We start from the raw sequence: 14,543 nt of genomic DNA on the forward strand, positions 1-14,543 counted from the left end.
AGTCTTCAACTTACGACGAATTTTAAAAATCATATTTTTAACTTAATGAGATAAAGTAAATTTTTGTTTTTAAATTCACACAACTTAAATATAAAATTCAAAATTAATAAAAAAAAAATCACACCAAACTTAAAATTTGAAATGCATAAAATTAAAAATTCATATTTTAAAAATTAAAAATTCACACCAAACTTAATTTAAAAATTCATATTATAAATTCACACCAAACTTATATTAATTTTTCAAATATTTACAATTTTAAAAATATTGTTTATATAAAGTTTACAATATTAATTTAAGGTTTAAATATTAATTTTAAAAACATTGTAAAAATAAATTTAAAAATCTTTTTGTCTTTTTATCCCACTTTAATCAATCAAATATTATCAAAAATATGCGCCCCTCTTTTCGGTAAAGTAATTTCGGTTCCAAGACCTAATTTAACTCATGACGAATTTTTGAAATATTTTGGGTTGATTGATTAAAGATATTTATACCTTAAGAATAAACGTTAAATTTCGCAGTGATGTAATAAATTTTTGAACGATATCAATAATTTCGGTCGCCAAACCTAATTTTATTCAATACCAATTTAATACTTTTTAGCGAACAAATTAGCGTTTATTATCAAAAGGTTAAAAATAAAAATAAAAATAAAAACTGTACAGACATACCTGTGAAATAGATTTCTTAGTTATATGATCTATTATATTCATAAGATAGTCGGTTTAATTGATTTTCCATGGCTGCATAGGCGTAACCTCGAGCATTCATTGTCTTTTCTTCTAAACATATGAACGGTCCGTCTCTGCATAAAGTAACAAATTCGGTATTTGAATAGGTTTGATTATTTGAACATTTACCTCCATGTGACCATTTTCCGCATTTGTGACATCGTTCTAGGTGTCGTGCTCTTCTTTTCGCTGCGGATTTTGATTTTCCTTTACCAAATTGTAACTTATTATCTTCGCATCTGGATCCTTTTCTAACTCCGTCCATTCTTTCTCTGATTACTGATACTATTTCACTCGGTAGTATGTCATTATTACGTTTAGTGATCAAAGCGTGTAGCATTAGACCATGGTTTAGTTCACAGGCAGTCTTCATTTTGTAAAAACCTAAAAAAAATAAAAATTCAGAATGGGGGGAGAAGACTAGTTCTTTAGGGTCTGCTAGGGAAAGACCATACGTGTTCCATTTTCGAGAACTACACGAAAACAGACAATCTAACTCTAACAGAAATACATATTATCCTTTAAAGACTTGATTCTCCCCACACTTAGTTAGCTGTGGTGTCGAAATTGTGATTAACTTCGTTGTCGACTTCCATCGGACCATGTATGTAATGTTTAACTCTGTGACCATTAACTTTAAATTCAATCCCATTTGAATTTATTAATTCTATCGTTCCGTATGGGAAAACTCTTTTGACTATGAATGGTCCAGACCATCTTGATTTCAATTTTCCAGGAAATAGCTTGAATCGTGAATTGAAAAGAAGAACTCTGTCTCCTTCTTTAAATTCTTTTGAACTTCTGATTCTTTTATCATGCCATTTCTTCGTTCTTTCTTTATAGATTAACGAATTTTCGTATGCTTCATGTCTTAATTCTTCTAATTCGTTTAGTTGACTTAATCGTAGACGTCCAGCTTCATGTAAATCAAGATTACATGTCTTCAAAGCCCAAAATGCTTTGTGTTCAATTTCTACTGGAAGATGACATGCTTTTCCATAAACAAGTCTAAAAGGTGTGGTTCCAATTGGAGTTTTGTAGGCTGTTCTAAAAGCCCAGAGTGCATCCTCCAATTTAATGGACCATTCCTTCGGATTTGATCCTACGGTTTTCTCTAGAATACGTTTTAAAGCTCGGTTGGTATTTTCAACTTGTCCACTTGTTTGTGGATGATATGCGGTGGAGATTTTATGAGTTACTCCATATCTTTTAAGAACTTTCTCAAGTTGATTATTACAAAAATGAGTACCCCGATCACTTATTAAAGCTTTCGGTGTTCCAAACCTTGCAAAAAGACGTTTTAAAAAGTTGACTACAACTCGTGCATCGTTAGTTGGGAGAGCTTGTGCTTCCGCCCATTTAGATACATAATCAATGGCTACGAGTATATATAAATTATTATGAGATTTTGGAAATGGACCCATAAAGTCAATACCCCAAATGTCAAATACTTCACATACTTGGATGACATTTTGTGGCATTTCATCACGTTGACTTATTCTTCCGGCCCTTTGACATGCATCACAGGATTTGCAAAGAAGGTGTGCGTCTTTGTAAATTGTAGGCCAATAGAATCCAGCTTCATAAACTTTTCTTGCTGTTAGTTGAGGCCCATAATGCCCTCCTGTTGGTCCTGTGTGACAATGGTTTAAAATTTTACTAGCTTCATCTCCAAATACACATCGGCGTATTATTCCATCGGGACAACTTTTAAACAGATGTGGATCTTCCCAGAAATAGTGTTTTATATCACTGAAGAATTTCTTTCGTCTTTGGTACGATAATCCTTTTTCAAGGAATCCACAAACTAAGTAGTTTGCATAGTCTGCAAACCATGGGATTTCTTTATAATCTATCTTCAATAGATATTCATCAGGAAAGTTGTCTTGTATGGCCGATTCATTCAGAACTTCTAATTCGGGATTTTCAAGACGAGAAAGATGATCAGCGGCGAGATTTTCTGCTCCCTTTTTATCTCGGATTTCAATATCAAACTCTTGTAAGAGTAAGATCCAACGGATTAATCTTGGTTTAGCATCTTGTTTTGAAAATAGGTATCTAAGAGCAGAATGGTCGGTATAGACCACCGTTTTTGCTAGAACGAGATATGATCGAAATTTGTCAAAAGCAAAGACAATAGCAAGGAGTTCTTTTTCAGTAGTTGTATAGTTCGTTTGTGCTCCTTGTAACGTCTTACTAGCATAATATATAGGTTGAAATCGTTTTTCAATCCTTTGTCCTAAAACGGCTCCCATTGCAAAATCACTTGCATCGCACATTAGTTCAAATGGTAGATTCCAATTTGGTGTTATCATGATTGGTGCATTAGTGAGTTTTTCTTTAAGAATATTAAAAGATTTGATACACTCATCTGAAAAGATGAATGGCGCATCCTTTTCTAGGAGTTTATTCATAGGAGTGGCAATTTTAGAAAAATCTTTTATGAAACGTCGGTAAAAACCGGCATGCCCTAGAAAACTCCTAACTCCTCTTACATTTGTGGGATGTGGAAGTTTAGCAATTACATCTACTTTAGCTCTATCCACTTCAATTCCTTCTTTTGAAATTTTATGTCCAAGAACGATGCCTTCTTTAACCATGAAATGGCATTTCTCCCAATTAAGTACTAGATTTGATTTTTCGCATCTAATTAGCATTCGTTCCAGATTAACTAGACATGATTTAAATGTATCACCGAAGACTGAAAAGTCATCCATGAATACTTCCATGCATTCTTCTATCATGTCGTGAAAAATCGCCATCATACACCTTTGAAAAGTTGCAGGGGCATTGCAAAGTCCAAATGGCATGCGTTTGTAAGCAAAAGTACCATAAGGGCACGTGAATGTGGTTTTCTCTTGGTCCTCGGGTGCTATTGGAATTTGAAAATATCCGGAAAATCCATCTAGAAAACAATAGTAACTATTTCCGGCTAATCTTTCCAACATTTGATCAATGAAAGGTAAGGAAAGTGATCTTTTCTGGTGGCGTCATTTAATTTTCTATAATCAATACATACACGCCATCCTGTTACAGTCCTAGTAGGAATAAGCTCATTTTTCTCATTTGTGATGACAGTCATGCCACCCTTCTTAGGTACGCATTGAACTGGGCTTACCCATGGACTATCAGAAATTGGATATATCAAACCTGCATCTAGCAGTTTAATAATTTCCTTTTTAACTACATCTTGCATATTAGGATTTAGTCTTCGTTGGCGTTGCACATACGTTTTATGACCTTCTTCCATAAGGATTTTATGTGTGCAATACGAAGGACTTATTCCTTTAATATCATGAATCTTCCATGCAATGGCTGGTTTATGAGCTTTCAACACAGAAATGAGTTGTGATTTCTCATTTTCAGGAAGAGAAGACGATATTATTACAGGTAATTCAGATTCACCATGTAAATAAGCGTATTCCAAATGGTTTGGAAGTGGCTTTAACTCTAATTTCGGAGGTTCTTCTATCGATGATTTATATCGATATCTGTCTTCTTCTTTTAGCATTTGAATTTCTTCTGTTGTTGGTTCATATCCATTAGCTATAAGTGTAGCTAACATTTCAGCTTCATCAATTGGTTCATTACTTTCTCCTAAAGAACATTCTCCCGTTCCTTGTAATTCTGGAAATTCTTCTAATAATTCTGCATGTGCATCTATAGTTTGAATATAATAACATGTATCATCTGCAGATTGTGGTTGTTGCATTGCTCTATCAACTGAAAAGGTAACACTCTCATCCTCTATACTTAGGGTCAGTTTCTTACCGAACACGTCTATCATTGCTTTAGCCGTGTTTAAGAATGGTCTTCCTAATATGAGAGGAACTTGAGAATCTTCTTCCATGTCCAAAACAACAAAATCTACTGGAAATACTAAATTACCAACTTTAACTAGCATGTTCTCCATTATCCCTCTAGGATATTTTATTGATCTATCGGCTAGTTGTATGCTTATTCTAGTTGGTTTCAATTCTCCAAGGTCTAGTTTAGCGTATAGTGAATACGGCATTAGATTTATACTAGCACCTAAGTCTGCCAATGCTTCTATTGAACTAAGACTACCCAGAAAACATGGAATTGTGAAACTTCCTGGATCAGATAGTTTTTCTGGTATCTTATTCAACAGCACTGCTGAACAATTTGCATTCATAGTGACAGCCGAAAGTTCTTCCATTTTCTTTCTATTTGTGATTAGATCTTTCAAGAATTTAGCATACCTTGGCATTCCTAAAATCACATCTATGAAAGGAAGATTTACATTTATCTGTTTAAACATATCCAAAAATTTGGATTGCTCGGCTTCAAGTTTTTCTTTCTTCATTTTACTCGGGTAAGGAAGTGGTGGTTGGTATGGTTTAACATAAGGTTTATCCTTAACTGTGTTATCTTCATTAACCTTTTCAACTACCGGTTCTTTTTCCTTTTCTTGCTCGGATTGTGGTTCTTATGGAGTAGGAATAGTTTCATCAGAAGTTACAGGTATTTCAGGTGGTTTAAGTGTTGTACCACTTCTTGTGGTAATAGCTTTAGCTGTTTCATTCCGGGGGTTAGCATTTGTATCGCTAGGTAAACTTCCCGGTTTTCTTTCACCTATTAACCTTGCTAGGTTACTTACTTCTTGTTCCAGATTTTGAATAGAAGCTTGTTGATTTCTAAATGCTTGAGCATTTTGTTCATTGGTTTGTTTTTGAGATGTGAAAAACTGCGTTTGAGTTTCAACTAGCTTCGTCATCATATCTTCTAAATTCGGCTTTTTATCATCGGTTTGTTGTGGTGGTTTGTTTTGAAAATTAGGTCTTTGCTGATTATAAGTATTATTGGATACTTGTTGATTGCTAGGACCTTGTTGGTTGTTGTATGGAATATTTCGGTTATAATTCTGGTTTTGATTGTAAATTGGTCTTGGCGGTTGATAATTATTCTGATAATTATTTCCAGTCCTTTGGTTTATGTATGAAATATTCTCTCTTTGTTCCATTGTTAATTCAATACTGAGACAATCTTTTGTCAAATGTGGTCCTCCACACTGCTCACAACTAATTCGTATAGCATGAATATCTTTAGTCATCTTTTCCATTCGTCTCTCGAAAGCATCTATCTTTGCGGAAATGGAATCTAAGTCATGGCTAGAATCGGCTCTAGCTGCTTTAGATGATCTAATGATATCTTTTTCTTGGTGCCACTCATGTGAGTGGGAAGCAGTATTATCAATAATTTTATAAGCATCAGTTTCGGTTTTCTTCATAATAGAACCACCAGCTGCTATATCTATGTCTTTCCTTGTAGTGATGTCGCATCCTTGGTAGAATATTTGTACTATTTGACAGGTGTCTAAACCATGTTGCGGACATCCTCTTAATAACTTTCCATATCTTGTCCACGCCTCATATAGAGTTTCATTTGGCTTCTGTGTGAACGTAACAATTTCTGCTTGAAGTCTTACGGCTTTAGATGCAGGAAAGAATTGTTTAAGAAATTTGTCAATTAAAACGTCCCATGTATCGATCGCCCCTTCAGGTAACGATTCCAACCAATCTTTGGCTTCTCCCTTTAAAGTCCAGGGAAATAACATGAGATATATCTGTTCATCCTCCACTTCTCGTATTTTGAATAGTGTGCAGATCCTATTAAAGGTACGTAGATGTTCATTTGGATCTTCCTTCGGCGCACCACTAAATTGGCATTGATTAGTCACCATGTGTAGAATTTGTCCTTTGATTTCATAATCTGGCGCATTAATGTCTGGATGAGTAATTGCGTGACCTTGGCCAGTGCGTTTAGCTCTCATTCGGTCTTCCATACTTAAAGGTTCCAGATTTTCCATAATTGAATTTGTTGACTCGGTATCACTAGATGATTCTGATTTAATAGTTCGTTCCTCAACAATCTCTGTTTGAATGATTGGTGGTTCCGGAGGAAAGTTTAGTGGTTCAGGATCTACGAACCGTTCCTGAATATTTTCTGGATTCTCAATTGTGAGGTTTGTTTCAAAAACTGGATTATCGGAAATTTGAACTGAAGTACTTGGTCGACTGGATGACGATTCTAAAGAAAAATCAACGGCGGTTAGATTTGTTAAACGATGTCTTGATCTAGTTACAGGTGGTGAACGTACAAAAGGTGATGAACGTCTTGCTCGGTGCATTCACTGAATATCCTATTAGTTTTTTAAAAAGGAAAGAAAAATTATAATAAGTTATCCAATCAATAGACTTTTCTGATTTTGCCCACGTTTCGAATAGCCAAAAGATGCAGCAGAGGGGCAGGATTCGTTTGGTCTCAATATAATTGAGGACTGTTTGGCTCCAATAACCCGGTCCACGTACAAATCCAACTATTACTACGAACCAGAAAATTTTGATGTCTATTAATTTAACCACTTAAAATAAATTTTCGTAATTTTAAGAAATTTAGATAAGAAGTAGAATAAAATTCTAAGTCCTAAAAACTAGAATGGCGAGAAATAAGAAAGAAAAAGAGTTCGTCGCAAAAGGTCGAAAAAGAAAAATGGTTGAAAAATAAAAGGTGACGGAAAAATAAAAGAAACTTATCAAAACTTAAAAATACTTAACTAATTTAACCTTATTACTACAACTAACTTAAAATTATAATCGCAAATTGAAATTACTAATTGGAATGATAATTGATACATAGTAAAAAGGTCTAAAAATATTAAAGCTTACAGGGAAAAACTAAATCCCAAATGGAAATAACTTAAAAAGAAACTAAAACTTAAAAAGGCGTCGCAAAATTCTAAAGCACCTAAATCTTAGTCTAAAGAAAAAGCACTTAAGGAATTCTACGGCAAAGCCTAAAAATCTAGGAGTAAAAATAACTATAGCTAAAACTAAGTTTAAAATTAAATATGAGCTAAAAAATACAAATATTACGCTACAACGATTAAAAAGGGACAAAATATAAAAATATACAAAAAGTTGTAAAAAGTACAATTTTTATAAAAATATTATTTTTATATTATTTATTTAATAAAACTATTAATTTTATAATTTTATAAAAACTTAATTAATACTAAATACATAAATAAATAAAAAGTAAAAATAAAACTAAAACTAAAAATAATAATAATAATAATAATTATAATTAGGTTTAATAATTAATAATAATTAAAAATAACCCGTAATCAATGCTTGATTAGGGTTTTGTCCGTGTGTCAGAAGCCCTCCGCGAGTCGCGGCAATTAAAGAAGAAAACCCCGCGAGTCGCGGGGTTCAGGAATTCAGTTGACAGCTTTGTGTTTTTACGCGTTTTTCTTTATTTTTTTTTTTTTTATTTTGTTTTCTTTTTTTTAATTAAATAAAAGATATTAAAATTAAAACTTATATTTTTATAAACTAAAATAAAAATAAAGAAACTTATAAAACTTAAATATTTAACAAAATCCTAAAAATACTTATATTTTTGTTTTTCTTTTTATATTTTTGAATAATTAAAACGTATTTTTACAAAAGCGAATTTTTAATAAAAGTAACTAAAAATTTTTTTTTTTTTTTTTTTTATTAGCGTTGCGCTTCCGGCTTTTAAGATAGCTCCCCGGCAGCGGCGCCAAAAATACTTGATGTCGAACGAGGTGTATATAAAATAGCTTATATTTTACTAGGAAAAACTATTAAATACGATACAATTTTACACAAGATATTTATTTATTTATAGAATGGATATACTTAAACCTTGCTACAACACTTATAGGCAGTGTACCTAATCGTACAGTAGTGTAGTTTTTAGTAAGTCCGGTTCGTTCCACAGGGAGATCTTTGAACAAAGCTCAACGCTATATTAGTTTACTTTTATAAAAATACAAATATATATATATAAGTAATATTATTATTATAAAGGGGGGTTTTTACCGTTTAATGACCGGTTTGTCGATTTTAAAACTTTATTCGTAGTTAAAACCTAATGTAAAATATAAAATAAATACAAGACTTTAAATTAAAGCGTAAAGTAAATAACGATAATGAAATTGCGAATAATAAAAATGCGATAAAATTAAATTGCGATAATTAAAAGTACGATAATTAAAAGTGCGATTAAATAACAATAAAAGTGCGATAATTAGAAGTGCAATTAAATATAAAATAAAGGAAATAAAATATGAAATAAAAGAATTATGCTTATTTAAACTTCCGTAATCATGATGTTTGACGTGTTGATTTTAGTTTTATGCCCATGGGTTAATTGTCCTTTGTCCTGGATTATTCAATATGTCCGTCTGGTTTTTGTCCATAACAGTCCATCAGTCATAAATATAAATTGCAAGTGTCCTTGTCAAATTATTATTATACCCGAAGATAAATATTCCAACTAATTGGGGATTCGAATTGTAACAAGGTTTTAATACTTTGTTTAATGAATACACCAGGTTATCGACTGCGTGTAAACCAAGGTTTTACTACTTTGTTAACAATTACACCAATTACCCTTGAATGTAATTTCACCCCTGTTTTAATTATTCTAGTGGCTATTAATTCATTCCCGTGCCCGGTTAAATGAACGATTATTCGTACATATAAATACCCCGCCCATCGTGTCCGATCGAGTGTATATGGTAGTTTATAGGGACGCCCAATTGTAAATCTTTATATTAACATTAACAAACTTTCATTTAGTTAAACAAATATAAAGCCCATTAATAGCCCATAGTCTAGTTTCCACAAGTGTCGTTCTTTTGTCCAAACCCCAATTATGGTACAAAGCCCAATTACCCAATTTTAGTAATTAGCCCAACATCATGATTACTTCGTTTTAAATAAGCATAATAATAACTTAGCTACGAGACATTAATATAAAAAGGTTGAACATAACTTACAATGATTAAAAATAGCGTAGCGTTACACGGACAGAATTTCGACTTATACCCTTACAACATTCGCTAACATACCCTTATTATTAGAATTATAATTAAAATTAAAATTAAAATTATAAATATAAATATATTTACGTATGAAGAGGAAGAGAAAAAAGATGATTAAAACTCGGCACAAAACTGGCTTTATATAGGACCTGACCAGCAATCTCACTCCATGCGACTCGCATGGATTTGTGCCTTTGGCCATGCGAGTCGCATGGCCACCCTGGATCCAGCCAAATGGCTTTGTTTTCTTCTTGCCGACGTAATATAATAATAATAATATATATAATATATAATTATATATAATTATATATATATTATATTATATTCTTGTGCATAGTAGACTAGATATTTTTGGTCCGTTGCGTCGGGCGTTTCTTCTTGGCTCAGGTCCCGGTTCCGGATTTTCGGACGTCCTCGCGTATTATTTTAAATCGCGTACTTTGCGTTTTGTAACTTGTACTCTTGTCATTTTGAGACGTTCCTCATCAATATTTTGAACCTTTTTAGTTGTATCTTGTACTTTTTAGCTCTTTGGACCTTTTTGTCTTCAATTTGTCGAATCTGCTTTTTATCTTCTCTTTTTAAAATTTAAACGAATATTGCTTGTAAATCGAACAATACCAACTAAAATCTTGTCTTTCTTGGGGAATAATGCTATAAAATATATGTTCGTTTTTAGCATTATCATAGGGGAACATCATATATCCCTAGAAACTTGGCAAAATGAACCAAAACCGAAGAAGAAGAAACAAGCGAGTCGGAATAAGATAGTTGTATTCATGTGGTGTAATATATGTAATATAGTGTGCTTATGTTTTATGATATATGTAAAAATTGCTTTTATTAATAAGTATTTTTTTTTATGAATCTAACTCTTGTCTATTTTACAGTATAAAAACACAAAATGGATAGACAACCCAATATTTTAAGAGACCTACCCGGAGACATGATTGATGAAATCTTGTCTAGAGTCGGTCAGAATTCTTCGGCACAACTATTTAAGGCGAGATCAGTTTGTAAGACATTCGAAGAACGTTCCAAGAATGCCTTGGTTTATAAAAGGCTTTCGTTCGAAAGATGGGGGATATCACATTGGGAAATCCATAAGTTACGATGTGTTTACTTTGACGCATATATTGCGGGGAACCCAAATGCTATTTTACGCAATGGGTTAAGAAATTATTTTGACTCAATATATCCGAATATTGGACTTCGTGATTTAGAAAAAGCGGCTAACATGCAACATAAAGAAGCATGTTATGCTTACGGATTAGTAATGTTCGCTTCTCACCAAAGTGAGAACAAGAACATCGGGCTACAACTATTAAACAAAACGTTCCCACAAGTGACGGAGTCGGTAATTGGGGTAAGAAATGAGGTTTTTAGATTGTTACGGGACTGTTGGACATTATGTAACCCTCGTCCCTTTGACGACGTTACAACACGTTGTCTTATCAACGGCCATAACGGTTATGTTCCACAAGACCAAGGATGGGAAGTAATCCTAGTAAAACCAGAATGCATGACTTGTTTCTGGACGTATGAATTACGTGTCTTTATTGCCTTTGCTGAACGACTTGTGTACTAGCTAGAATTATCTTCACAACCATCTTGTATCAAATTTATTGTGTGCTATATTTTATGCTATATGTAAAATAAGCGGTATTGTAAGCTTGTAAAATATTGTGTAAAAGTTTGAACGCGAAATATTATTATAATCAGTTTTTCATATAGAATTGTAGTAGTTGAATTGCATATTAGCTACTAAGTATGAACTTAACGGGTAGGTACTACCCGAATTTAAACTTATAAAACGCTAATATGAAGAAAAAGCTTTTATAAATGAGTTCATATTATGCTACGAAATACTATTAACTACTCTTAATATTCTGTATGATTAACTTGTTCCATTTGACAATTTTGAAGGAAATGGCACCGACTACTCGACACACCGTGAATATGAATGAAGAGGAATTCCGTACTTTTCTAGCTTCAAACATAGCCGCAGTACAGGCTGCGCTACATACCAACAATAACCTTGGATCTAGCAGAACAGGAAATCGTGTAGGATGCACCTACAAAGAATTCACTGCCTGCAAACCTTTGGAATTTGATGGAACCGAAGGACCGATCGGATTGAAACGGTGGACTGAGAAGGTCGAATCAGTGTTTGCCATAAGTAAGTGTACTAAAGAGGACAAAGTTAAGTACGCTACGCATACCTTCACAGGTTCTGCGTTAACATGGTGGAATACCTATCTAAAGCAAGTGGGACAAGACGATGCGTACGCACTACCGTGGTCAGCATTCAAGCACTTGATGAACGAGAAGTACCGTCCCAGAACCGAGGTCAATAAGCTCAAGACAGAACTTAGAGGGTTACGAACCCAAGGATTTGATATTACCACGTACGAAAGACGATTCACAGAATTGTGCCTATTGTGTCCGGGAGCATTCGAAGATGAGGAAGAGAAGATCGACGCGTTTGTGAAAGGATTACCGGAAAGAATCCAAGAAGATATAAGTTCACACGAGCCCGCCTCCATACAACAGGCATGTAGAATGGCTCACAAACTAGTGAACCAGATTGAAGAAAGAATTAAAGAACAGACTGCTGAAGAGGCCAATGTGAAGCAAGTCAAAAGAAAGTGGGAGGAAAACGGTGATAAGAATCACCAATACAACAACAACAGCAATTACAAAAATAATCGCAACAATTATCCCAACAATCGCAACATCAATCGCAACTACAACAAACGGCCCAACAACAACAACAACAGCAACTACAACAATCATCCCAACAACAATAATAACCGCAACAACAACAACAATCAGAAGCAGCTATGCCAAAGGTGTGAAAAGTATCACTCGGGGTTCTGCACCAAATTTTGCAACAAGTGTAAAAGAAATGGTCATAGCGCGGCTAAGTGTGAGGTCTACGGACCAGGGGTTAATAGAACGAAAGGAACAAATGGTGTCAGAACGAGTAATGGCGGAGCAAGTAGTGTCGGAGCAAGTTATGCCAATGTAGTTTGTTATAAATGTGGAAAACCGGGCCACATTATTAGAAATTGCCCGAACCAGGAGAACACGAATGGACAAGGCCGCGGAAGAGTTTTTAATATTAATGCAGCAGAGGCACAGGAAGACCCGGAGCTTGTTACGGGTACGTTTCTTATTGACAATAAATCTGCTTACGTTTTATTTGATTCGGGTGCGAATAGAAGCTATATGAGTAGAGATTTTTGTGCTAAATTAAGTTGTCCATTGACGCCTTTGGATAGTAAATTTTTACTCGAATTAGCAAATGGTAAATTAATTTCAGCAGATAATATATGTCGGAATCGAGAAATTAAACTGGTTAGCGAAACATTTAAGATTGATTTGATACCAGTAGAGTTAGGGAGTTTTGATGTGATAATCGGTATGGACTGGTTGAAAGAAGTGAAAGCAGAGATCGTTTGTTACAAAAATGCAATTCGCAATATACGAGAAAAAGGAAAACCCTTAATGGTGTACGGAGAAAAGGGCAACACGAAGCTACATCTTATTAGTAATTTGAAGGCACAAAAACTAATAAGAAAAGGTTGCTATGGTATTCTAGCACACGTCAAGAAAGTACAAACTGAAGAAAAGAGCATCAATGATGTTCCCATTGCAAAAGAATTTCCCGATGTATTTCCGAAAGAATTACCGGGATTACCCCCACATCGATCCGTTGAATTTCAAATAGATCTTGTACCAGGAGCTGCACCAATAGCTCGTGCTCCTTACAGACTTGCACCCAGCGAGATGAAAGAACTGCAAAGCCAATTACAAGAACTTTTAGAGCGTGGTTTCATTCGACCAAGCACATCACCGTGGGGAGCTCCTGTTTTGTTTGTCAAGAAGAAAGATGGTACATTCAGGTTGTGTATTGACTACCGAGAGTTGAACAAATTTACCATCAAGAACCGCTACCCACTACCGAGAATCGATGACTTATTTGATCAACTACAAGGCTCGTCTGTTTATTCAAAGATTGACTTACGTTCCGGGTATCATCAAATGCGGGTGAAAGAAGATGATATTCCAAAGACTGCTTTTAGAACACGTTACGGTCATTATGAGTTTATGGTCATGCCGTTTGGTTTAACTAATGCACCAGCTGTGTTCATGGACCTTATGAACCAAGTGTGTGGACCATACCTTGACAAGTTTGTCATTATTTTCATTGATGACATACTTATTTACTCAAAGAATGACCAAGAACACGGTGAACATTTGAGAAAGGTGTTAGAAGTATTGAGGAAGGAAGAATTGTACGCTAAGTTTTCAAAGTGTGCATTTTGGTTGGAAGAAGTTCAATTCCTCGGTCACATAGTGAACAAAGAAGGTATTAAGGTGGATCCGGCAAAGATAGAAACTGTTGAAAAGTGGGAAACACCAAAAACTCCGAAACACATACGCCAGTTTTTAGGACTAGCTGGTTACTACAGAAGGTTCATCCAAGACTTTTCCAGAATAGCAAAACCCTTGACTGCATTAACGCATAAAGGGAAGAAATTTGAATGGAATGATGAACAAGAGAAAGCGTTTCAGTTATTGAAGAAAAAGCTAACTACGACACCTATATTGTCATTGCCTGAAGGGAATGATGATTTTGTGATTTATTGTGACGCATCAAAGCAAGGTCTCGGTTGTGTATTAATGCAACGAACGAAGGTGATTGCTTATGCGTCTAGACAATTAAAGATTTTTTAATTCACGAACAAAATTATACGACGCATGATTTGGAATTAGGCGCGGTTGTTTTTGCATTAAAGACTTGGAGGTACTACTTATATGGGGTCAAAAGTATTATATATACCGACCACAAAAGTCTTCAACACATATTTAATCAGAAACAACTGAATATGAGGCAGCGTAGGTGGATTGAATTATTGAATGAT

This window comes from Rutidosis leptorrhynchoides, chromosome 11 (genome assembly GCF_046630445.1).
Source record: "Rutidosis leptorrhynchoides isolate AG116_Rl617_1_P2 chromosome 11, CSIRO_AGI_Rlap_v1, whole genome shotgun sequence".
NCBI lineage: Eukaryota > Viridiplantae > Streptophyta > Magnoliopsida > Asterales > Asteraceae > Rutidosis > Rutidosis leptorrhynchoides.